Source organism: Pongo pygmaeus, chromosome 4, assembly GCF_028885625.2.
Source record: "Pongo pygmaeus isolate AG05252 chromosome 4, NHGRI_mPonPyg2-v2.0_pri, whole genome shotgun sequence".
NCBI lineage: Eukaryota > Metazoa > Chordata > Mammalia > Primates > Hominidae > Pongo > Pongo pygmaeus.
In genome coordinates this window covers 23,524,657-23,552,421 of record NC_072377.2, presented here as the reverse complement: position 1 = coordinate 23,552,421, position 27,765 = coordinate 23,524,657, and the positions used below count along the sequence as shown (strand labels likewise).

Below are 27,765 nucleotides of genomic sequence, written 5' to 3'. Positions count from 1 at the left end.
GGGCGGATCACGAGGTCAAGAGATCAAGACCATCCTGGCTAACACAGTGAAACCCCGTCTCTACCAAAAATACAAAAAATTATCCGGGCGTGGTGGCGGTCACCTGTAGTCCCAGCTACTCAGGAGGCTGAAGCAGGAGAATGGCGTGAACCTGTGAGGCAGAGCTTGCAGTGAGCCGAGATCGCACCACTGCACTCCAGCCTGGGTGGCAGAGTGAGACTCCGTCTCAAAAAAAAAAAAAAACAAAAACAGAAATTGAATTTACCTGTCATTTTTCTTCTTTTGCAAATCTTACTCCCTGAAGCTTTCAACCTTAGAAGTTCTTTGATGAGTTTAATGAGATATTTTATATTTTTATGCAGATTTTCTAGATGTTCTAGAACGTATGAGTGGTCTATTAAGACCTAATATTTTACAGTAGAAAGAAAAACAGTGTATGTGTGTGTTTATAAATATATATATGATTGTGTGTATGTATATATATGAGTATACATAATTTTAAATAAATACATGTTATCACTTAATGTAAATGAATAAACTTACTAAAAGTAGATGTACATTCTATCTTTCCTCAGAAACTGTCTGATTACTTACCCCGACGACATACTCACATTAACTTATAATACTTTATAAATATCCACTTAACTGAGTGAGTAATTCTCTCTAGAAGTATGAACAGGTATAGTGTAGTAATAAAGATGTAAGCTCTTTAGTCATACTCCTTGGGTTCAAATCTTAGCTTTAAATTTTTCCAGCTCTATTACCTGGAACAAATGAATAAATCTCCCATTGCATCAGGTTCTTCACTTGTAAAATGAGAATAATAAAACTTCATGGGGCTTGAACAAGAATTAAATAATATAACACAGGAACAGTGCTTTGAACAGTGCCTGACACATAGAAAGAACACAATAATTGCAGGCAGTTAGTAATTGTATATGTACGTTGCCTGCTACAAATTAAACTTTGTCTTAAATATAACATGTTTATAAGTTTATTATTTATTTGATTAACAGAAATACCTTCATCTATTCTCTGTTTTGTGAGACCAGGTAATTCACACTCTATACTAATCAATTTTTTAACTAGATCATTTAAGGTATTATTAAAAAGATAACTATGAGTTACATATTAGCTAAATATAAACTTTTTTAAACTATTGAACTACAGAAGTGATAAATCTGTATAATATTTATCAAATAAACTATATAATCTTTTTCTAAAAAATGCCCTGCTTAATACTAATACCCATTGTACTATTGTAACAAATGTAAATTTAAACAACACATTCCATAAAGATATCTGAAATTACACATCCTGCTGTTTTGATACTAATGTCCAAACTTTTATGCCACTTTCCTTTTTAGTGACTGCTTTCTATTATTTTATTAAAAAAAAAATTTCAATTGAGATCAAATTTCTTAGAAAGTACCACAAATTGTCTGGGCACAGTGGCTCATGCCTATAATCCCAGCACTTTGGGAGGGTGAGGCGGGCGGATCACCTGAGGTCGAGTTCGAGACCAGCTTGGCCAACATGGTGAAACCGTATCTCTACTAAAAATATATAAATTAACCAGGCATTGTGGCATGCGCCTGTGGTCCCAGCTACTCAGGAGGCTGAAGCAGGAGAATCACTTGAACTCAGGAGGTGGAGCTTGCAGTGCACCAAGAAGATCTCACCACTGCACTCCGGCATGGGTGACAGAGCGAGACCCCATCTCAAAACAAAAACAGAAACAAAAGTATCAGAAACTATTAATATACTAGCAATCTTTTTTTATTCTTTTACATAAAAGTAAGCTTACTGAACTTGACCTTATTTTTGACACAGCTTAAAACATTGAGAAAACAGTGACGTGGGCTTCATAAATAATAGCCCATCCCAAATGACCTAATTTTGTCATTGACTATAATATATTTTCCTCATGTTTCTTCACAAAAGTGATAGAAAAAGGAAGATTCTGAGATTGTTATTGCATTGCTTTCTGTTGCTTTAGATAACATTCCAATCTCTTATGAAGTTGCAACCCTACCAATTGTCTTTAATGGCCGGTTTGCCCTTAAGAAGTAAATTCTCAGATACACATTATACTCTTAAAAGAATTTGGAAACTGGATGTTTTATATAAATTCATTAGGTGTTATTAAAATGAATTAAAAACTCAAAAAATAAACAAAACATTTATACCCTATTCCCTATTGGGTAAACCCAACCATATTTATCATTCTTAGTTGATAAAATTAACAAATTTTATCTTTTAGCTGCCTAGACTCATTATTTTGTTTTACCTTTAAAAACTAATATGAAAGAATACAGATAATATTTAATTAGAAATAATTTTTCATAAATTGTCTTTTTACCCTTACCAATTAATATTTGAACTAAATATTTGAATTTAAAAAAATTTTTGATAATTATTGCAAAGTAGCCAAATAGGTTTGATGAAAATATAATTGCATTGTGTCTAGCTATATAATCTTTTTCCTATTGAAATCCCAGAAATCCCATAGGTTATGAAAAACACATTTAAATTTCATTATCTCTACATACGTATGAGATTAATCTAAGATAGATACGTTTTTGCAGTCAACTTCTGATTTTCTACCCTAATGAAGGAAAATATTAGTGGGAATAATACCTACTGAGGGGTAAGCTTTCACTGATTCTCAGTTGACATTCTAAGCTTTAGGAACTGAAACAACAAACAACATCGGGATCATAACAGAAGTATGAATATTAAATTATAAAACACTTCTTTTTGTTTCCAAAAGCACCCCTTTTATATTTACAATCTATACAAACTAAAAGTATTGTTCATACTGATAGTTTGTACAGATTGTAAACATACAATATAATGTTGCTCCTTTTCAAAGTTCTATCACAATTAACTACTAGTGGGAATATCAGGTTTGTTTTTGTTGTTGTTGTTGAGACAGAGTCTTGCTCTGTTGCCCAGGCTGGAGTGCAGTGGTGCAATCTCGGCTCACTGAAACCTCCCCCTCCACTGCCTCCCAGGTTCAAGCAATTCTCCTGCCTCAGCCTCCTGAGTAGCTTGGATTACAGGCATATGCCAACACGCCAGGCTAATTTTTCTATTTTTAGTAGAGACGAGGTTTCACCATGTTAGTCAGGTTGGTCTTGAACTCCTGACCTCACGATCTGCCCACCTCGGGCCTCTCAAAGTGCTGGGATTACAGGCGTGAGCCACCATTCCTGGCCTGGAGAAATTTGGAAATCTCTATAATTGTTTAAACGTATTAAAATTCAATGTTTAGATAATTCAAATATAGGCTTAATCAAAAATGCTTATAAAGATTTTTGCATAGGGATAATAAATAGCACCTTATAAATGTGATGAGATACAATAAATATTGGTATAGCTCTAGGATGTGTATAGCGGTCTTTACTGACTTGCAGGTTTGCAAACAAGGGTTAACTACAGTCTAAAAATATTAAATGAAATTTTCCAAAATTTAAAAATTAATAAGTATTAAATTGCATACCGTTCCAAGTAGCCTGATGAAATGTTGTACCATTCCACTTTGTCTTACCCTGGACGTGAGTCATCTCTTTACACAGTGTATCCAAACTGTATATGTAACCAGCTTGTTAGTCACTTAGTAGTCTTCTTGGTGATCAGACTGACTGCCATGGTGTCCAAATGCTGGTATTAAAGTAACTCATATTACTTAATAATGATCTCAGAGCACAAGAGTAGTGATGTTGGTAATTCAAATATGTCCAACAAAAGCTGTAAAGTGCTTCATCTAAGTTAAAAATTTAGATTTTACTTAATTAGGAAAAAAAATCATATACTGACAGTGCTAATATCTATGGTATGAACAAATCTTCTATCCATAAAACTGTGAAGAAGCAAAAAGAAATTTGTGTATAGCATACATAGTCATTCATCATCTAAAGATGGAGATACCTTCAGAGAAATGTGTTGTTAGGTGATCTTTGTCGTCGTGGAGAACATCATAGACTGAACTTAAACCTAGAGGGTATAGCCTGCTACGACCTCTGTTACATGGTACAGGCTATTGCTCCTAGGCTACAAACTGTTACAGCACGTTACTGTACTAAATGCTGTAGGCAATTGTAACATTATGATATTTATGTACCTAAACATATCTAAACATATAAAAGGTACAGTAAAAATATGGTATAAAATATAAAAAAAAATACACCTATATAGGGCAGCACCATTATAATCTTATGGAACCACCATAATATATGCAGTCAGTTGCTAACAGAGCTTTACTGTATAGGGCTCAGTATCATTTTAGGTTTCGAGCATCCACTGGGAGTCTTGGAACATCGTCCTTACAGATAAGAGGAGATAATAGTGTTGGTTTTTTAGTGTTGTTGTAATACATTACCAAAAACCAGATAGCTTGGATCACAGGTTTTCATTCTATACATTTCTGAGGGCCAGAATTCCAAAATCAAGGCATTGGCAGTGTGTTTCTTCCAGAGGCTCGGAGGGAGGACCTATCCCATGTCTCTCTCTGGGCTTCTGGTTAGAAGCTGCAATCCATGATGTTCCTTGGCTAGTAGATGCATCACTCCAATCTCAGCCTGTCCTCACAAGGACCCTGCCTTTGGGTATTGTTTTGTCTTCTTTTCTTTCCTATAGGACACATATCATTGTGGGTTAATCCACGGTTAATCCATGATGATCTCATCTTGAAATACTTAATTGAATTACATCTGCAAAGACTCTTTATTCAAAGAAGTTCACGCTCAAAGGATAAATATTTTGGGGGAGCTATTATTCAATCTAATATAGAATAAAATAGAATATAGTCTTCAAATATTTTGAGTAATATTTAACAACATGTAAAAATATTAACTGCAGAATGTTACACCAAAACTAGATATAGAACATAAATATATTTTGTCTTTCTGCATACTAGAATATGAGTAGTATAATATTATCCAGATTTTATATACAAATTGCTAGACGGCAATATAAACAAATGATACTAGTGTTGTGAGACCTCAAGGGAGTGAGGACTACAGATGCATTTTTTTCCTTTAATTGTGTTTTTCACGTTTTCAAATAACAGTGACTTACTTTTATAACAATTTAAGTTAAAAAGTAATGAGCTATTATATATTTTAGTGTTATTCACTGTATTCATTGCGTTAATATTCTTAATTTAAAATATAGTGTTAAATCAAGTTTAACCTAAAGCTGTCTCCTTACATATTTTAAGCTTGGCCTAAAGGCTTTTCTGTACATCCTGAACTGTAACAAGTGGAGGTGTAAACATACCATAGCCTACACTTGTGCTAGTCACAGAGTTTTGGCCAAGCAAATGTAGCCAACTGTTCGAACCATGTTCAAACAAGGCAAACACCGAGCTGTAACCCATCCAGCTGTTTCTGTACCTCACTTTGATTTTCTGTCCATAAATCTTCCACCACATGGCTGCGCTGGAGTCTCTGAGCCTACCCGGGCTTGGAAGGCTGCCCAAATTCGCGAATCATTCATTGCTCAATTAAACTTTAAATTTAGTTCAGCTGATGTTTTTCTTTTATCAATAGTAACAGATACATATGCGTTTGTATATGCATGTGTATATATACATATATACATGTAAATAAGTGTGTGTGTGTATTCGTGTGCATATACTTATATTTTGGTCACAAAGTTAATTTTGGTCACAAACACTGACAGTTGCAGTGAAATCACGTAAAAAATGCTAGAAACAAGTTTTCATGTTCCCTTAGGAATATTCTGTGAAATGTATTAGTATTAGTCCCTAAAATCTAATTGTCTTTAAATATTTTCTAAAGTTTTGAGGTCTTAACTACTGAAGACCTTGTTGTGGCTATTTGTAATTACATTTGTTAATTAAATCAAAATACTATACATTGAGAGGCCGTTATTACTTCTGACTTTGAGCATATATTAAAACTACTTTTTTGATTTGGGATGATACTTGTAAATCTGATTTTTTTTTCCTGAATGAAGCCTTTGCAGGATATAAAGTCATCTTTGGTGAGTAATTTATATAGATTTATTGCTTCACAAACCTTTCATCTCTTTGCCTACCAAGCAAAAGCAGGAGACTTGGGCTCAAGTTCAGTCCTTATGGATTACAGAATGTATGCCCTTGGGTAATTTATTCCTTCATTTTGTTGCAGTTTTCAGGGATCAATATGTAACATTACTTCATTCTTCTCTAGTTCTGATTCAATAAAGAATATGAGAGGAGATAAATGTTTATTAAAATGTAACTTATAATAATGACAATGCTAATTGGTTAAAATAACTTTAGAAACTCCTCCACTTGGATATGCAAGCAATTTCTCATTATTTAAAGTCAACTAAATTGTAATCTGCAAGTCTTCCTTTGACAAAGCCTGATTCAATAAGTTTATGTCCTGGAAAAACAGTAGAGCATAGCCTGCCAGGAGGTTGACAGGAATGAAAGAGAGAAACTGAAAAGTACCTGCAGAGAGAAACAGTCTTTCTCCCAATTGGTCTTCCACATCAAGTCAGTTATCCTTTCTCTTCTAGGGAGGTCAACGATGGGGTGTGAAGAAGCAGGAAGTGTAACTCTCATCATTCATTTTATTTATGTTTTCTTTTACTTTGCTTCCATGGATATACAAAACATGAGCCATAAACGTTCTTCCTCACACAGGATTTGCCCTCTCTACCCCTGAGGCTAATATGAACATCCAATAAAAATTTAGTATGATCTTATGGCCATTTGTAGCCACTCACACACAATATGACAGCAATCCACACAAAATGTGTTTCTGAAACATACATTGCCCTTTAATGATTTTATGATTTTGTTCATATTATTTTGCCACTGTTCCAATTTGATACTGTCCTTTTTTTCTTACAATCTTCTTAATTTTTTTCCAAATCACACAATTGTTTTCTCTTATTTAAAAAAAATTCTTTACAACTGTGAAGTAATATGCATCTAGTTAATATTTGAATTTGAAGTGTTGATGTCATTTATTGATTGGCCAATAACCACTTGTTATTAAACATTTTAAACATAAATCTTGTTTATTTCATTACATTGTTATTGTTTAACAGTCTTTTTCAATAGTTTGTTAGCTTAATTAGAAACACCTTAAAGCATGACTTGACATATATATATGTTATATATATTGTGTGTGTTTATCACTGTGCTTTACACACATATTAAGACTTTGTAAGTTAAAAGTGATATATGATATTAAGGCATTTTAACTCACTTGAAATTGAGTGTTACTGATTATTAGAAAAGCAATGAACTACACATAATATATGGAGGTTTAAAACATTCTTAGACCTAGGTATATGGAGCCTATTTATTATATATATTATATATTTTCTATCACTAGTTTTTAAACTAATGAAAATATGTACATATATTTAGGTTAGATCAAATAGAGGAGGTAGAAAACAAATTTATGATCTCTTTCCCTTCTCCTTCTGACTTACTTTTCCTAACACAAACTGTTAGACCCACTGCAATAGATAAGTTGAGAGGACCTCTGGTTTTTGTTTCCCTGCTTCAAAGTAGATATGAGGTCTTTGCTCAATGTCTGTAATACTTTATGAATTTATTTCCCTCTGTATTATGTGTTCAGGCTCTATGTTGCCCTTATCTCTCTTTATAGACCTCGCTCTGCTATGTTCCATGTGAGATAAAAATTTTCCTTTCTATCATACACTGTCATCAATTACTGCCCATATCAATTATCAGGCAGCTTTACAAAATGTGTACACTTTCAGAAATCCTAAAAATATGTACACTTTCAGAAATCCTGAGTAAGATAGGTATGAATAGGCAAAGAAAACTGATAAATGGAGGAATAGGTAGCATCTAGGGGCTCATTGTTTTGACTTAAATAGATTGAGATCACAAAGCATTCCTCAAGGAGTGACCCCTGTCCACCTGCATCAGAATTGCCTGAAATGTATTATTAAACCTGCAGTTTCCTGATCCCCACTTCTAAACTGAATCTTTGTGGTTAGATCTTGGGGATCTGCATTTCTGAGAATGCCCTTTGATTTTTTACTTTCTAAGTAATAGAACTGCCATTTGGCAGGTGCTTTACCTACCTCTTTCTTGAAGTTTAGCAAGGTTTGCTCCACCAGGTTGCATTAAAATAAACACTGCTTCATTTTTGAATTGAATGAATTCTATGTGTTTTGAAGATTCTGATGTTCCATTTTTTAGTATGACGTATTTGACAGTGATGAAACTGTTAAACTCTAAAAATGATGAATATAGTGTTTTCAAAATTGGAGGTTTAAATGGTGGACTCAGATCTCATTGTAATATATTAGCTCTGTCTGGAATTTGACATTCACTGAGCTTTCCAAAGGGATTTCCATTTCTGGGTCTATCAACACTTTGTTATAAATGTTTTGTGCTTAGGTAAGAGATTGCTGAGAAACCTGTTAACATTATTATGCTAACGTAAATATTGGCCCATACACAGGAATTCTATCATTCTGTTCCTAGTCTTCTTCTTCAGACGTTTCAAGTGATAGCATTTACAATTGTGAGCACAAATGGTACTCGCTGTGATTTAGGAGTCCTGGGATCATCTTTCAACATGATTGCAAATAGCATGTTATTTGGCAAACTAATTTGCCTTTGACCCAGTTTCATTGTCATCCATCATAATAAAGGCTTAATGCAGACAATAATTTTACCCCCTGTAATTCTATAACAATGTTTTTTATAAGATATAGAAAAGCTTCCATCACATATGACTGTATTAAAAAAATACAATAACCCAAGGAATTGCCTATACAACTATAATAAATAATTTGAGTGTCAGACTTTGGTTTAAAATTATTTGCCTTTAAGTTTCTAAGTATGTATACTTTTTTTAATGAATGGCTTTAGTTCCTACATATCAAGGTAGATTTGATAATTAATAATAAGCCTACTAAAACTGAGATTTCAATTTAAACCAATACTCTATTAAAATGGCTACAGCCTTAAAATCAAACTACATTGGATACAGTTATTCACTCTATTAAATAACACAAAGTCATTGTTAAATATTTATTCTCTTACTTGGTGTTTATTCAACAGCACATTGTATAATGAAGCCATACATTATTATAGAAAAAAGAACGCCATTTATGTATCTTCATGGGTTCATGTTTTAATGTTGCTTTTCTTGGTGAGAACATTGCAGCCAATCTTGTTTACTAGCATTTGGACAACACTTCATTCAAAATTCTTTCTGGAAGGAAAGAACTTTAATGCATTATTGGTCCTTGTGTTGCAATGATGACTGATCTGGAATTTAAAATAAACTACTTCAGAGTCCAAATGTTCCTCAAGCTAAAGATATTTTCACTTTATTAGCATTCCATACAATAAAGTATATCTTATGGGTTCTTTAATCTACAAATAGCATCAGAAACTTCGTGAAAAATATTTTTATTTTATTCTTTAAACTCATTAAGTTTTAAAAAATACATGTTTTCACCATTTCTCCCCTTTATCTATTGAATAAGTATGAACATTAAAGACAAGGTGGTTAAACTTAAACTATGAATTTGATTGACATCTGAATTGAATGTATTAAGTTATTTACAAGAAGAGAAAAATACAGTCTTCAGGAATTACTGGTATTTAAAAAGACATTTTGTATTACAATAATAACATAATGTGTAATTACAAAATATCTTATCCTATTTCCATAACTAATACATTAGAAAATAGAGTGTTGCTTAAAAGTTAGGTGAAATGTGTGTGCATAGTAAAAAGCAATTCAGTGTAAGAAGAAAGATTGCCAGTTTACCAAAAGAAAATACTTTAAAAAAAAATTTGGACACCACAATATGCTTCCTTTGATGGTATATATGTATTTTACCCTCTCCACAACAATTTCCAGGTAATAGCCCATTATTGTTTCCGCTGTGCTACAGAAAGCAAGCATATAGAATTGCACAGAATATCAAGGTTGCTTTCAGGATTAAACATTTTGTAAGTACATCAGAATTTTTCAGGACTACAATCATTATAATGAGATTTTGCCTTTTTGGGATTCCAAGCTTTTAGGAACTTTCAGGTAGCCCATCTTATTGCAACTCCAAGTGACAGAATATATATGATTTATTGACTGTGAAAATAATTATACTTACTTCATTTGAAATGATGCAGATTTAGAATGATAAGCACATAAATTTGCTATAGAAGTTAAATTGTGTAGGAGATTAGCATAAGATTACTATGACAAGGGATCCATTGTCTATGCAAAAACTATCCAAGGAAATAGTGGATTCTGGTGAAACTGATGACAGTAAACTCCAGGTCCTTTCAAGATGGCTGATACGGTCACGATCTTTGACAACAAGATAACCCTTCAAATCCCTGTTGATCACAACACTAGATGGTCAGAATATATGTTAGATCAGGAAGGGAACAAGTGTTTAGAAGAAATGAGCCCCATCAACAAAGTTGTAACCTCAGAAAAAGGCCTCAAAGGCCTCTGCTATCCACAGTGGTTACCACTGATAAGTACACAGCTTGAAGACCCAGATGGTAGTTTTCCAAAGGCTGAGATGACAGAAAAATGTGGCAAAGAAACCAGAAAAAATACTTGCAGTCTGCAACTACTGGCCTGACTTAGCAAAGTCCTTTCTGATTCTAAATTTATTGGTAAATGTTTGTTTTCTTCCAAATCATAAATGAGATCCAAAAAATATACCAAGTCAGATTGTCTCTACACTCATCAAGAATACCTGCACTGCTTCAAGAAAGTAGCATAGCATTGGTACCATATTTAAGTAGTCATCTTTGCCATTTCTTGCCTATTTTAAAAAAGTAAAATATTTGGCCAGTCGCGGTGGCTCACGCCTGTAACCCCAGCACTTTGGGAGGCCGAGGCAGGCAGATCACGAGGTCAAGAGATCGAGACCATCCTGGCTAACACAGTGAAACCCCGTCTCTTCTAAAAATACAAAAAATTAGCTGGGTGTGGTGGCAAGCACCTGTTGCCTCAGCTACTCAGGAGGCTGAGGCAGGAGAATCGCTTGAACCTAGGAGGCAGAGGTTGCAGTGAGCTGAGATCGCGCCACTGCACTCCAGCCTGGGTGACCGAACGAGACTCCGTCTCAAAAAAAAGTGAAATATTCTTTTTATTACCTGAACACTGTAGATTTAACAGTTTCCAGAACCACCCTGCCATCACTGTATTGCCACAACATGCCTTAAAGTGGTTTCAGCTTTAAACCGGGATAAAACCTAATTCCCCCCCAGAATATTTTGTGTTTTCGAAAAAGTTTTCATCTATGGTAAAAGCTATTTTACAGATCTGATCCAATCATTGAAACTTGCAGTATATTGTTTTCTTACTAAGATGTTTATTTCCTTTATAATGTGTTTAATGTTTTACATATGGAATTTTATTCAGTGGTCCTAACATGAGTGGTGGTTGTTACTACGAAAGAAAGTCAGTATAAGGAACAGCTAAAATTTTTTTTAATTTTTAAAGTATTTTTTGAGGCCCCAAAATGGGTATATGAATTATGTATTATTTTCCCTGGGGTTTACCAAAATTTACATATGTATTATATTATATTATATTATATCATATTATATTATATATTTATATATATAATTATGTCAGCACTATTTATGATTTTTCAATCTTTGTCATAGATCTATGTGCAAACCTTGGAAGTCTTATTTAGCATGGCAAAAAGATCCTAGGGCTCCATGCAGATTCATCAGAAGTGAAACACAGCATTTGACATCCTTTCTGCTCCTGTGCATCAGAAAACACTATTTAATTGCACTACAGCCTTTCTGGAGCCCCTCTATAACTATGACGATGATGTCTCTTCCCACTATTCTTGCTTCTCTCTGGTTAGATCAACTGGTTTCTGGATTACAGTTTTAGAAATGCTGAATCCAGTCACCTTCCCACAAATAAGAATGTCTGTATCGCAATAATTAAATGCTTTTGGAGAGAATGAAGACAAACCTACTTTTTAACAAATTTTTTTTATGTAAACAAGGATCTTTAGCAATAACCAAGAACACAACGAATGAAAAATAAAATCAAAGACACAGGCTCTACATTAAAAGTAGTTCACCTTTTAATTGTGTTAAAAGATGAATAAACCTGAAAAGATATTTTAACATATGAAGCAATACTTGGTAAAGGGAAAAACATGGATGGAAAAATAACCCTCCTGCTAAGGTTTGAGAAAATGTATGTATGTTGGATTAGAATTAAAAGTAACTGAGCGAGTCCTGAGGAAATACAAGCATCAGTGCATGGTGTGAAAGGAAAAATCAAAGGAATTAAGATTTACTCTGTAACATTTCTAAAAATAAGTAGAACCCAAACAGTGTAATGATTCAATAAGACCATTTAACATGATGTGTTAAGGTTTTTTTAAAATTTTTATTAATTTGGGGGCTCAGAAAAATACCTCTAAAATAGCAAGGATTAGTCACAGTAGGATCCCACCATTGGCTGCCAATTACCATGCAGTAGTAGTGGCTTCTCATGATGTAACACAGCATGAATTTTTTTCCCAGCGGATAATAAAGTTGATTTTTTTTTTCTGCCTTTTTGTTAGTGGTTATATACAGTGTTAACCCAGGATCAGAACTGTGGAACTAAAGCATACTTTTACTATTTCCAGCCCCAAATTCTCTGTAAGCTATACCTGTTTCCATTTTGTGCCAAAGATACTTGAACTACTAAACTAAAAATTTAAATTGCTCTCCTTTAATTAGCATTGCTGCTTTTTTGTAAGTCAAAGTAATATTAATAGTTAGTGAAAGTAGTGTTTCTTTACCCTAATATAATTACATGTATTATAATGAACCATTTTAAAAAACCTTATTGCTAGAATTCACTAATTGGAAAATAATACAAAAAAACAGGTATTATACAATTATTTGCAATGTGTTTGAGGAAACTCAACTAATGTTGCTAATTACATTAAAATATAATAATCTCTATTGTTTTTGTTCAGAAAAATAAAATTTCATGTTGAGCATAAATTAATATATAATAGTATTCTGCCTAGACTTGCAAATTTTCATAGATGAGTAAAAAATGATAATTTAATCATTGTGCTAGTGTGATTCTATCTTGGTAAGGAAAAACAAGTTAGTGCAGTTATAAAATAATACTAATAAATAATGAGGAAATTAGTGTATTATTTATATCAGTGGTCTCAAAGTTTAGCATTCATCAGAATCACCCGGAGGGCTTGTTTGTCCTCATGCTCAGAGTTTCTGATTCAGTGTGCTTAGAGTGGTACCCAGGAATTTACATTTCCAACAAGTTACCACATGATGCTTATGCTACCCACACTTTAAGAACAATTGGCCCATGGACGACAAAAATGATTATTTTCAGTAAGTAAACAAAACAAAGCAACAATGATAACAAATAGTATAAAATGCTATTTCTTTATGTTTCTACCTATACAACGGCAATTCTAACCAAGGTCAGCGTTAAAATAACTCTTCCCACAGAGGTTGCATGGCTCCCATTGTGCAAACCACCTCCCTTTTAAAAAAGAGAAGAGGAGACAAAAAATAAAAATATACAGATAGACAGAGACAAAGATAAACAGCAGGAGCCCAGGCTTGCCTGTTGTAATCACATTCCACCATTTTAAGTTTTCTGCTTCTATCATATACTGTATATATATTATTTCTAACTTATATATACACTATATCCATGTATATATGTTATATATTTCTAAGATAAATGTATATTTAGATAATAAGACAGACTAATAGATTCTCTTCCATTTTGCATTATTTGTCCCTGGGGCTTTGTTGGCTGTTGCAAATTGGCTTCCCTGAGAACAGACTCTGAAACAAGGATGAGCACGCAGGGAGCATCTGAGGAGTGCTCTGCATCAGCATCTATGGGCCTAGGACAAGAAGCCAGACTAAGTATAAATAAAAGTTAGGATGTAGTATTATAATGGTTAATATTGTATGTCAATTAGACTGGGCTGTGGAGTAATAGGACATTTGTCCAAACATTATTCTGGGTGTGTCTGTTAGTATGTTTCTGGATAAGACTAATATTTGAATTATAGTGAAGTCTTTTGTCCTCCCTAATGTGGGTGTGCCTTAGTCCATCATGTAATCATTGAATCGAACAAAAGGCTGAGTAAGAGGGAACTTCTCCTGCCTGACTGTCTTTAGGAATAGTGAAGGTCTTTTCCAGTCTTTGGAAACAGGTGTTAATGGGTCTCTGCTTGCTAACTACAGATCTTGGTACTGCTCAGCCATCATAATCATGTAAGCCAATTCCTTATAATTCTCAGTATAGATAGACAGATATAGTTATATATGTACATATATAGATGATAGATAGATAATAGATAGATAGATAAGTTAGATCCTATTGGTCTGTTTCTCTAGAGAATCCTGAGTAATACACATATATTCTCAAAAAAAGCTTTATGAAAGTCCTCAGTAAACTCTGGACCTGAGGTTGTCCTTCAGAATTGATTAAGATGGGCATTGAGATCTACCTTTGTATCACTTTTCATTGATCAGTTATTAGATAAAAGTTGGTGTTCTTTGGTCATGGGTGATCCAAGGAAAGGGCTGAAAAGTAAAGGCTGTAACTTGCAGCACTCTCAGCAGTTGCAGTGCAGAATAGGTTTCCAAAAATCACATGGCAACATCCACTACTATATTCAGCATGATTTACAAGGCTGCCTTCCAAAACTTCCTTCCACTTCGTGCCTGCTTTCATTGGACCATTGGCATGCCTCTTCTCGATACCTCCTTGACCCAGTTATCCAGTCTTTTGCTTTGACCTACTTTCCAAACCATTTGTTATAGCCTGTGAGTTCATAGTCTTCAGGGACACTCGACTGAGGTTGTTATGCAGCAATAGTTCATTTTTGGCTCCTATCCACGTGCTAGGCCAATTTATTGTCAACCAGTCTCAGCCACTTTTCCCCTATCAACTGATCAAGAATAATTCCCTCTGTCAAACTCAACCTAAAATAACAATGATTAGAAATTATGATTAGGTAAAGAGTTTATCTGAAGGCTACTTGGAAACATAGATTTAAGTTACCCTTAATATACAATCCAATTAGCAACAGTTATAACTGGGTTTTTAAGAAGAAAGAAGAGGCAAATTCTAAGTTGTTTACCAATAATTTACCTTAAAACAGCATAAGTTATTAGTGGGCTACACATTGTTATTTGTATCACAAATTTCAGTAACATGAAGATAATGGGTGAGACTGCTAGTCAGGAACAAAGTACCTTTAAACAGCTGCCCCTGGGCATGGGGGGTGTGGGTGTGACTAAAGTCCCCTACTCAAATATCTCTAGGCCTGATAAATTAAGCATAGTTCACATAACTTAAACTGCTATTTTTCTTCTCTCAGTGAACACATGTGACCTGAACACATGTGTGAGCTGATGGAGAGCTACAGGTGAATCAATGGAGGATGGTATGGGGAACTAAACCACTTGCTGTGCCATCAGGCCCTATTCATGCCCAATCCTGTATATATCCCGTCTGATGTTATGGTAGACTGCTGCTGGGCACACCAACCTTGTGACTTATTCAGGGTGACTCAACCCAGCTCAGAATGGGCAGTTTGCCATATGTTGTCACTGGATGAACCACAGCCTTGTGTTCCATTTTTGACAAGCCCAGTAGTATGGTGTACTGGGACCAAGTGAGAAATGATTTTTAAAAACAATAAATACTCTGCCACTTAACATAGCCATGTTCAGCACTTTGAATAAAGGCTCTGCCACTTAAGATATGTAATATGCCACTTAACATATATAATATAACATATGCCACTTAACATATACAACATATAATATGCCACTTAACATATTTGACATAATATGCCAATTAACATATGCCACATATATAACATATATGCTTATGTTATATATAACTGATAAATAACATATGTATAACATATATGCCACTTAACATATGCCACTTAACATACATAACATATACTATGCCACTTGACATATATAATAAATACTCTGCCACTTAACATAGCCTTGTTCAGCACTCTGGGGTGTCTACATTTTGCCTAAGTCACATTGAGCATGTTTTACCATTACTAGTATCTCCAATATCATTTATACCTCGGCCCAAGCTTGTCTTAGCCCTTTCCTACTCTGAGCCTTACTCAACTCTAGCAACTTTTATTACATTTTTATATGGGTTGAAACAACATTCCCATGTAGAATATACTGTCTTAACAACTCAATGTGTCTCACAGGACATTGTGATTCTTTTAAATGGTGGAAGTTTAGATACAATGATTGAATCATTTTTTTTTTACATTGAACTTCATGCTCCAGATTATTGGTTTTCTATACATTTTATAAATGTGACAGCCGTGAAACTTCAGAGTTTTGTAGCACATTTGTTCTTAAAAAGGCCTCCAATGAACTTACCATTTCTTCCTTATCCCATCTTATTTGCATAATGTCGTCAATATAGTGGATCATTTTGCTACGCTGTAGGAAGCTAGAAAGAACAATTATCTTTAGACAAAGTGGGACTTTTACCATGGCCTAGTTCAAGATTTGTATGTATACAGTGTTTTTCACCCTACACAAATGAACTGTTTATGATCCTTGTCTTAGTTCATTTTTTGCTACTATAAGAGAATATCACAGATTGGGTCATTCATAAACAATGTAAATGTATTTCTCACAGTTCTGGGGCCTGGGGAGTCCATTTCAAAATGCTGGCATCTGATGAGGGCCTTCTTTCTGCATCATTTTTGGCAGAAGGCAGAAGGACAAGATAGTGAGTACTTGACAGCTGGAAGATGGGCAATCTCATCTTTTTGTAAGAAATCCACTATGATAACTAAACCCCTCCATTGATAATGGCATTAATCCACTAATTATGGCCCCATCATCATAATCTAATCAGTTCTTAAATGTTCAACCTCCCAGCACTGTTGCATTGAGGATTAAGTTTCTAACACATTAACTTTGGGGGACACATTCAAACCATAGCAATCCTTCTTTCTGATAGGGATGAAGAAGACTGCATACAATAGGTAAATGCACATCATGTACATATATCAAGTTGGCATTTTATCTTACAGCAAAGATGCCACATATGTAGCATAGCAATTGCGATGAAGAATACTACTTATTTAAATCTGTGAAGGTCTACTGCAATTATCTTGAGTCTATTTGGCTTCTAGAGAGGCATGTCTGATGAATTAAATCAAGCTATATCAAGGGCCATCATCTTTACGTCCTTTTTATGTATTTTAGGGTGGCACTATTATAATTTATTCTCATGAGGAAAAACATTGTTTTTGATTTACAGCCATGGAAGAAGTTAAGGTGGGACATTTTAGAGGCTTCCACTTTTTCATTTTCTACTGTAGATAATAAGTCTTACCCCATAGTCCAAGAAATCAATACACAGATTGGGATATCTACCAAGTATGTTCTTCAGACACTAGGAAACAAATCAACAGGTAGTTCTATGGAACCAGTGAACCAAAGGTGAGGTGGAACTAGGCTAGGACTAGTGACCAGTCACCACATGTCTCCCTTCCTAACAGAGAACCTTGAGAATGTCTTTTTTCCCTACTATTAGTATTGATTCTGACTGTGTAATATTCTCCCCATGTTTGAGGTGTTTCTCATTCCCAACATATTCTTGCCCAAGCAAATGGCCACTGGTTCCATTGAGGAAAAACTGAGGAAATCATTATATTCACCATAAAGTTGCAGGGCTATCCTTTCAGGGAACAAAGAACCACGGACCTATCAACTATGGGCCTATAAACTGGCTCAGATATGGAAACAGGGAAAGAGATATGCCTTTTATTGATAGGGATCTATGCAACCTCTCGATCATCAACAGTTTAGGTTGTACAGATAGATCAGTTTTCTTCTTGGAAGACCACTTATCTTTTCCCTAGGGATGCTGTTTCTTAATTAAGCACCTGCATTGGCTCTCTGAGGATCGTATACCCATAACTGAGACGCCAGCCTTGCCACTCATGATTATTGTGTTTTCTTTAATCTGTCAGTTAAGTGCTACCACCTGGCTTCTGTAATTTCAGTTTTGTATCATCTTTATTACTCAATAAACCAAGTTCTAAAATGGCATCTCCTACTTCTATCCCTTAAGGAGTTGTACAACCTAGCCAACACGTGCTGGTGGGATCCAGGAGAAAAAATGTAGGTCTGAATTCTAATCAAGAACAAATGGAACATAAATTTAATTAAAGGATATATAAATATAGGTATAAGTATATATAAATATAAAACTTACAGAATATACCATCCAGGCTTGGACCCCAGCTGCAGGTTGATCATCAGACTTCTAAAGGATGCTACAATCCCTCTTACCATTCTTTATTACCTTGGTCACTAGAATATCTCCTGTACCCTTCCTGACAACGTAGTCAACTGGTGAGTAGTGCAATCTTCCATAGTATAATCAATCTGATAAGTCTTGTTCTTTGAACACTTTGATCCATACTTCCAGTCTTTGTGTAAAAATCTTTTACTTCTACTCAACTTAACATCGGCCATTTATTTCCCTAAGTTTTTAAAGACATATCTTCATCACGTTTGCACTGTATTCTAGGGTCCTTGGGTGGGTGATACACTCTGTGAAGCATATATCTATATCTATACATATATAGAGAGAGATGGAATCTCGCTCTTGTTGCCCAAGCTGGAGTACAATGGCGTGATCTCAGCTCACTGCAACCTCCGCCTCCCAGGTTCAAGCGATTCTCCTGCCTCAGCCTGCTGAGTAGTTGGGATTACAGGCATGTGCCACCACACTAGGCTAATTTTGTATTTTTAATGGAGACAGGGTTTCTCCAGGTTGGTCAGGCTGGCCTCAAACTCCTAACCTCAGGTGATCTGCCCGCCCCGGCCTCCCAAAGTGCTGGGATTACAGGTGTGAGCCACCGTGTCCAGTATCTATATTTCTATATTTCTTTAAGGGTCTCTTGCGCCGTTAATAGACTCAGCATTTCACCAGACAGATCACATTTTGGCTTAATGCTAATTATGGTACTTACAGGCAGAAGGCTAATGGAGGCAGATTTTGAGGAAACTCTGTTTTGGTTTTCAGGGCAGAGGCCTCTGTGTTTTATTCATGTAAGGAAGGTCTGCTATACACAACGAAGAAGGAATGAGCCTTTTATTCAGATTCAGAGGATTCAAGATAATCTGAGTTTTCGAGAGTATAGAATGTTCAGTGCCCAGATGCCTCTATCTCCTATCAGAGCATTCCATTCTTTCCTATTTAAAGCCTGGACACAAGCATAACATAAATGCTTACATTTCTTTGGAACTCAGTGGTCTTGTCTTGAACTTTGCTATTTTGCTGATGGATGCTCTTAATAAGCTGCCAGCTTTGTCTATGTACTATTACATAAAGCCTTTAATTAATGATTAATCATCCTTGGCCTTGTAGTGTATTTCTCTTCACCAACATCCATCTATTTCCATTTTCCTTATAATTGCTATCTCCCCCATATTTTTCAAATGATAAACATGGAACAAGTGCTAGTGCATTTTCTCCCAGTGGTATATCATCACATTTCACCACTAGTGAGAATTTTAACAAATATGTTGCTAGCTCTTAGCAGAAATAAGCACTATTTATGCTTGACCCTCAAACAATGAAGGCCTCATTACCACCCTTCAATTAGTGTCTGCTTTCTCAGACCAATTCTAGAAACATTGATAAATATGTTTCCCAAGGAAGCATATGCTTTGACAGAAGAATCAGCATGCCATGTATTTATTGGGGAGTGCTCTAGTGATCAACTTCTGAGGGGAGGAAATGAAAGCATGACTGGGCAGAGAAAGAAGTTGGACAGCAATGTAGTACAAATAAAAGTTTCAGCTGACCTTGCAGGGATATTAAAAACTGAAAGGCACTTTAAGGATATGTCATACTGAGAGAAGAGATCGGATTTTTATATATCCACAGTGACCAATCACTGGATGCAGAAATGGATGAGAAATTGGGCAAAATTACTTTTTTAAAGCAAAGGGCAATAGTGAGATGAAATTTTAGGCATGACATCCAATTTCACTCCTAGTAGCTGGGACAAAAGTCCTTCCATGCTGAAAGAAATTTCTAATGGTGTATTATAGTGCCCATTACATTAGCACACTGGCATATTTCATATTTGTCTTCTCATGCTAAACAAAAATCATTAGGGCTTCAGAATTTCAGCTTAAAATGTATGAGATATTTTCTCTGATTCTTGCTACTTCTGTTCTGCTCCTATTAGGTAGTTGATTTAGTCCCTCTAGGTCACTGCAAATATCTCTTCAAAACTATCCAAAGAAGTTTTGCCTAATTTTATATTGCCTATCTCCACATTAAATCTCAAGCAGACAAAGACAAGGCACCCACTTTGTCTTCCTTTACTCATTTAATAATTAATTGTAGGCTTATTTCTTTTTCTATTTTCCACCTGAGCAATTGATTCTCCCTACTCTGGAAACTTATGAGTTATTTATTATTTGTATTATGTACTTTATAGTTCACTATTTCTGTATTACATCATAGGCTATTACTAATAGCTTATTGTTGACCAGGAGCCTTATCAGTAATATAAACAGTTAACACATGTTTTGTATGTTATATATAATTCCACTTAATTTACTGTGCTTTTTTTTTTTTCTTTGAGACAGAGTCTTGCTCTGTTGCCCAGGTTGGAGTGCAGTGGTGTGATCTCGGCTCACTGCAACCTCCGCCTCTGGGGTTCACGCCATTCTCCTGCCTCAGCATCCTGAGTAGCTGGGACTACAGGCACCCGCCACCACGCCCAGCTAATTTTGTGTTTTTAGTAGAGATGGGGCTTCACCATGTTGGCTAGGATGGTTCTACCTCCTGACCCTGTGATCCACCTGCCTTGGCCTCCCAAAGTGCTGGGATTACAGGTGTGAGCCACCACGTGAAGCCGTTACTGTGCTCTTATATCAAAGTAAGCTAGAGAAAAGAAATGCTATTGCAAAGATCATAAGGAATAGAAAATATATTTACTATTCATTAAGTGGAAGTGGATCTTCGTAAAGGTTTTCATGCTGGTTGTCCTCAAGGTGAGTAGACTGAGAAGAAGGAGAAAAAGGAGGAGGTAGTCTTGCTGACTCACGGGTGGCAGAGGCAGAATCAAATCTATGTGTAAGTGGACACTTACAATTTAAACATGTGTTGTTCAAGGGTAAACCATAGTCTTATTTGACATAATTTAATGACATATTGTATAATGTCATCACTGGTGTGATTACTTCATTACCTTTGTCATATGATATAACCTAATAATATGGAAATGACTCTCCCATCATATTTACAGGCCTCATTTACACTGAAAGGGCAGAGCTTGTGCACGATGGCAGAGAATTCTACCTAAAACATTATATTAGTTTTGTCATTATTTTGCTTATCATTTCTGTGATGTTTTTCTATATCAATCTTTTGTTTTAATAGATGTTGCTAAGGCTACCAATCATTTCCGTATTGCTAAATCCAACAAATAATTGTAAACCATCATCTTCCTTGACCTCTTAGAAGAATGCAATTTCTTGACCATTTCTGAAACACAATACTGGACACTTCCCTAATTCATTAAAATTATATGTGCCATTATACATTCTAAGGCTAAGAGGTGTCAATGGTGTAACAATACATGATTATTCATTGGCCATCCCAAAAAACAAGTTATGAGTAGTCCTCAGTAATAAGCAAATAAATATTTGTCTAAATACTTATATTTTCCAACTACCATTTAGGAATTTTATGAAACTGATTTCTCTTCTACATATATTATAATTATGCCAAATCTGTAGTATTGGTAACTGTTTTGTAGTATATATAGATTCCTAAACTTGATCCCTATAGGATCTTTCAGAAATGTAGAATCTGAAGATGAAGAAACATATTTTTGGAGATTAACTAAATAAAAAAGTAGCCATAAAAATCTACATATTTTGTATATAAAACATTTACATTGCCAGTGCTGGCCGTATCCATAACTTTTAAAAATTTGTTTCTTGAGCAAGCGAACACAATAGTGTATTTCTGTACAAAACATTTATTAATGCATATCAGAAACAAATATAAAATGCTTATATATTTGATTATCATTACAATGAATAAATGCTTTGTGAGACACATTCAAATGTAAGACACATTCTCTTGTTTTTACAATAGCATGATAACATTCAAAAAATCTACTAGAACTTAGAATCCTTGAGCAAAAAAAGATTATTGGGTTGGAAATGAATAAATTTCCTTGTGGGGTTCTGATTTCTCTCACTTTATTTTTCTATTACTTATTGGGTAACTCTGCATTCTTTATATTAAAATATTTCTTTTTACTTGTTTCATAAATTATAATTACTGGGCATAGTGCGACTATTACAGCAGTATTTACCCTATATGTAGATATTTAGCCTGACTAATTAAAATATTACCTGAATTACCAAGTGTGCTAATTGTAGCATCACATTTAGCATATGTAACGATGAAACCAGGTTATCCTGGGGTACTTCATAAAACAGTCTTTCATATATCATATACAATATATCATATACAATACTGATATATATTTTATAATTTAATTGCTAGCACATAAATGATAAATTATATTTGTTTTTACAAGTATACAAATTCAGGGAAATTTTAACCTGACACAGACCCTGCCTGAGTTTATATCCAGAATATTTTATTGTAACCATTTATAGCTTTATTTATGTAAAATCTGAATGTATTCATTATTGATACACCTGAATTAATAACAACAGATCAGACTGAATAATATTTACTTAGAATGACCCTAAGTTAAGAAAAGAGGTGGGTAAGAAAATAATTTGTTTTGCTTTACTTTTTAAATGACAATTTAATTTCTTTTGGACAGAACAAGAACATAATTCTATCTATTCTTAGTTAAATATATTTTCCTCACTGTTGTATCCAACCTCTAGAATTATCACTGAGCTTCAGAAAATTCAGGGAAAGGGTCTAAGGCTACATCTGGGTTTTTAGTTGGAGATCATCTATCATTATTGGATTGTTTACTGCTCCTTTTAAGTCTATTCTTTCTGTCTGAATTTTGAGGGGTTTTTTTACAGTTATAAGAATCTCTGTGACTTGACATCTTATTTTTTATTTGCTTGTGGTTTCCTTTTTGGTTCTTAGAACACTTTTCAATTATTTTTGAGATGCAAATCACCCTTGTAAAAAAATATATGACATTAGGTATTACATATAATAAAATATGTTAGCTTCAATCCCAAACCCTGGTAAATATCATTAATAGTTGGCACTTGAAAAAAAAAAATAGGCCAATGGAACAGAAAAGAGAACCCAGAAATCAATCCCTACATTTAGAGTAAATTCATTTTCAACAGAGGTGCCAAGAATGCACCATGTGGGAAGGACAAACTTGTCAATTAATGGTGCTGGGAAAACTGAATATCTACATGCAAAAGAATTAAATTGGATCATTATATCACTGCATATACAATAATCAACTAAAAATGAATTAAAGACTTAAATGTAACACCTAAAACTATAAAACCACTAGAAGAAAACTTAGAGAAAAAGCTCCAGGATATTGATCTGGGCAATTCATTTTTGACATGATATCAAAGCACAGGAAACAAAAGCAAAAATAGACAAATGGGATTATATCAAACAAAAGAGCTCTGTAGAGCAAAAAAAAAAAAAAAAAAAAAAGTGAAGAGACAACCTACAGAATGAGAGAATATATTTTCAATACATATATCTGATAAGGGGCTAATATCCAAAATAAACAAGAAATTCAGATAACTCAATTTTGTAAGAAAACTTTAAAAATTGGGAAAGGACCTAAATAGACATTTCTCAAAAGAAGACAAACAAATGGCTAACAGGTATATGAAAAAAATGTTCAACATTACTAATCATCAGGAAAATGCAAATTAAAACCAAAATGAGATACTACCTCACACCTGTTAGAATAACTGTTATCAAAAAGACAAAAGATAACAAGTGTTGGTGATTCATAGAGAAAAGGGAACCCTCACACACTGTTGGTATGAATGTAAATTAATAAAGCTATTATCAAATACAGTATAAAGGCTTCTCAAAAAACTGAAAATGGAACTACCATATGATCCAGCAATCCCATTGCTGGGTATATATTTAAAGGATCTAAAATCAGTATGTTGCAGAGATATCTGCACTTCTATGTTCATTTCAGCATTATCTCCAGTAGCCATAATACGAAATCAAATAAGTGTCTGTCAATGGATAAACGGATAAAGAAAGTGTTATATATATACACAATGGAATACTATTCAGCCTTAAAAAAAGGATAAATTTCTGTCATTTGTAACATCATGTGTAAACCTGAAGGTTATTATGTTAAGTTGAAATAAGCCAGGTGCAGAGAGATAAATACCATATGATCTCACTTACGTATGTAGTGGAAAAAAGTGAAACTTACAGAGATGGAGAGTAAAATGGTGTTTACCAAAGGCTGCGATTGAGGGAACTGGGGACATATTCATCAAAGGATACACAATTCCAGTTAGGCAGGAGGAATAAGTTCAAGATATCAACTTTACATCATGGTGACTACAGCTAATAACAATATGTTTTATATTTGAAAATTGCTAATAATAGATTTTAAGTGTTCTCACCACACACACACACAAAACAGTAAGTATGTGAGGTAATGCATATGTTAAGTAGCTTAATTCAGCCATTCCACAAAGTATACATATTTTTTAAAATCATTTTTGCATGATTTTTAAAAAATCATCTTTTGCATACATATAATTTTTACTTGCAAATTAAAATTAAAATAAAAAAATTGATGGCTATATTTTCATGTCTTTTGCCTTTGAAACAATAGATCAAATTATGGCTAGTATATACATATAAACATTTCACATTTTTCTCACTTATGTTCAATAAGTCTTTTTTTCTTCATCTAGATTTTTTTTTTTTTTTGGTCAATGTTAATCCATTGCTGGAACAATTTTATAACATTTAAAAAATCTTAGTCTAGAAATAAATACATTTCCTTGTTGGGTTTTTATTTCTTTTTTTTTTAATAACTCATTGGATAACTCTGCATTCTCATAGTATTAATAACAGAAAAATATCATGTTCATTGATGTTATAGCACCACTGTATTTATTTTATTCAAATTCTTCTGCAATCCTTTCAAAAGTGAATAAAAACCATAATAAAATAGAACTTTAAATGCTAACATTTAATTATTTTAGTTAATATGCAGCATTTATATTACATAAATGTACACTTAGAATAAAAAAATTAAAAAGTAATGTTTGTCCTGAAGTTACAAGTAACAATCATTCTCATTTATCACTCCTCATTCTAAATTTATTTTCCTTACAATCCCTTTTAAGTCATTAAGGTTATCTGCTATTTGCTTTCATACTTCCAATTCACCACCATTTCTTGCTCTTTTTTACGTGCTTCATATATTGATGTTAATGTAGAATGAAGTCTATAATATCTTAAATTTGCCACTGCCTGTACACATAACTTTATTTTCATTTTCCTAAATCTCTCAATAAAATTTAACCACCTTTTTGGTGCTATTAGCAGTCAATGTCTACATTATGTGACTGAGTAAAAATTCAGATCTAAGACAGAATATGTTATGATTACATTGCATTTATTGATTTTGAGTGTCTTTATTAAAGATCTAATTTTCTAATTTATTTCGTTTTCTAACTTTGTATACTGTACTAGTCCATTCTAACATTGCTAATAAAGACATACCCAAGACTGGGTAATTTATAAAAGAAAGTTAAACTCACAGTTCAGCATGGCCAGGGAAGCCTCAGGAAATTTACAATTACGGCAGAAGGCGAAGAGGAAGCAAGGCAGCTTCTTCACAGGGTGGCAGGAAGGAGAACTGTAAGCAGGGGAAGTGTCAGACACTTATAAAACATGTAACACAATCGACCAGGCGCTGTGGCTCACTCCTGCAATCCCAGCAGTTTGGGAGGCTGAGGCAGGCAGATCACCTGAGGTCGGGAGTTTGAGACCAGCCTGACCAACATGGAGAAACCACGTCTCTACTAAAAATACAAAAATAGCTGGGCGTGGTGGCACATTGGCACACGCCTGTAATCACAGATACTCAGGAGGCTGAGGCAGGAAAATCGCTTGAACCCGGGAGGCAGAGGTTGCGGTGAGCAGAAGTTGTGGTGAGCCGAGCTCACGCCACTGCACTCCAGCCTGGGCAACAAGAGCGAAACTCCGTCTCAAAATAAAAATGTAAAACAAAACAAAACAAAATATCAGATCTCCTGAGAACTCACTCACTATCATGAGAACAACATGGGGGAACAGCCCCCACGATTTACCTCCACCTGGTCCCACCCTTAACATGTGAGGATTATGAGAATTACAATTCAAGGTGAGATTTGGGTGGGGACACAGCGTCAAACCATATCATGTACTTATGAATTAATTTTGAAATACTAACTGTATTAGTCAGGGTTCTTTAAGAGGGACAGAACTAATAGGATAAATGTACATACAAAGGGGAGTTTATTAAGGAGTATTAACTCACATGATCACAAGGTCTCACAATAGGCCATCTTCAAGCTGAGGAGCAAGGAAGCCAGTCCTAGTCCCAAAACTGAACTTGGAGTCCAAGATTTGAGGGCAGGAAACATCTAGCATGGGAGAAAGATGGAGGTCAGGAGGCTAAGTTTGCTGATCTCTCTACGGGCTTCTGCCTGCTTTTATTCTGGTCGTGCTGGCAGCTGATTAGATTGTGCCCACCCACATTAAGGGTGGGTCTGCCTTTCCCAGTCCACTGATTCAAATGTTAATCTCCTTTGGCAACACCCTAACAGACACACACAGGAACAATACTTTGCATCCTTCAATCCAATCAAGTTGACATTCAGTATTAACGATCACACTAACAAATACAAAAAAACTTCCCTCATTATGTTCAAAGACATTAGTTTTTATTTCTAAAGTTTCTCTTCATTTTTCCTCCCTTTTCTTTCCTTGTCTTTTCCTTTCTTCATTCCCTTTTTATTCCCACCTTGGAGACAGATCTCCTAGTGTCCTTCTTTGTTATTTTCGCAAATTTTTCTACTGAGTATTTTTTTCTCCATTATTCTGAAAATGTGTTTACCTTATTCTTAAGCAAGATCACTTATTTCCAATTACAGCATTTCTTATATTCTTCTGTCTTTGTTTACTCCCACAATTGGATGGAACACATTCTTCAGTAACTTTTTGAGAAGTTCACGGAGTTGGTGAAGTATCTGTTTAGAGAAACATTATTGATAAAATATTTTTTTATACTTTCCCATAAGTCGTGGCTTCACATAAATAATTCTGGATTTTAAAGGATGTTCTCTCAAAATATGGAGACTTTTTTTCTTGATATTCTATATTCCAGTTGTAAAAGCCACTTAGATGTCTAAACATTTTAGAGTAAACAATTTCCCCTTCCTCTCAAATTTTACAATGATAGGTTTTGGTATGAGGTTATAAATTTATTTATTTTTTCCTTTTATTGGCCTTTTTCTTTTGGAATATTCGTTTCAAAATAATAATTTATATATTTAATTTAGTATATTTTCTTATTTAACTTATTTTTATTTCCTCATATTTTCTTTATTTATTGTATTCTGTAATTCACATTATGAGGATGTTGGAGAATGCTAATATTTGTATCTTCAGTATTTTTTTAATCTATATAAATTTTTTCAATCCATGAGGAATT

General features: G+C 34.3%; 1 long non-coding RNA gene across 10 annotated transcripts in view; it reads right to left on the bottom strand.

Moving 5' to 3' along the window:
* The window catches only part of LOC134739581 (uncharacterized), a 34,851-nt gene extending 8,110 nt beyond the window's left edge, over positions 1–26,741 (bottom strand). For 2 of the 10 annotated variants that reach the window (XR_010126376.1, XR_010126367.1), the window contains exons 1-5: positions 26,590–26,741; positions 25,829–25,926; positions 6,048–6,202; positions 4,385–4,635; positions 765–3,666 (exon numbers count right to left, since the gene is read on the bottom strand). This is a non-coding gene — a long non-coding RNA (uncharacterized LOC134739581). Of the gene's footprint in view, positions 1–764; positions 3,667–4,384; positions 4,636–6,047; positions 6,203–6,466; positions 6,613–8,085; positions 8,239–16,432; positions 16,506–25,828; positions 25,927–26,589 lie in introns of all 10 variants that reach the window. The other 8 variants (XR_010126372.1, XR_010126370.1, XR_010126373.1 and 5 more) reach the window with 8 other exon arrangements.
* Between the last annotated feature and the right edge of the window lie 1,024 nt (positions 26,742–27,765).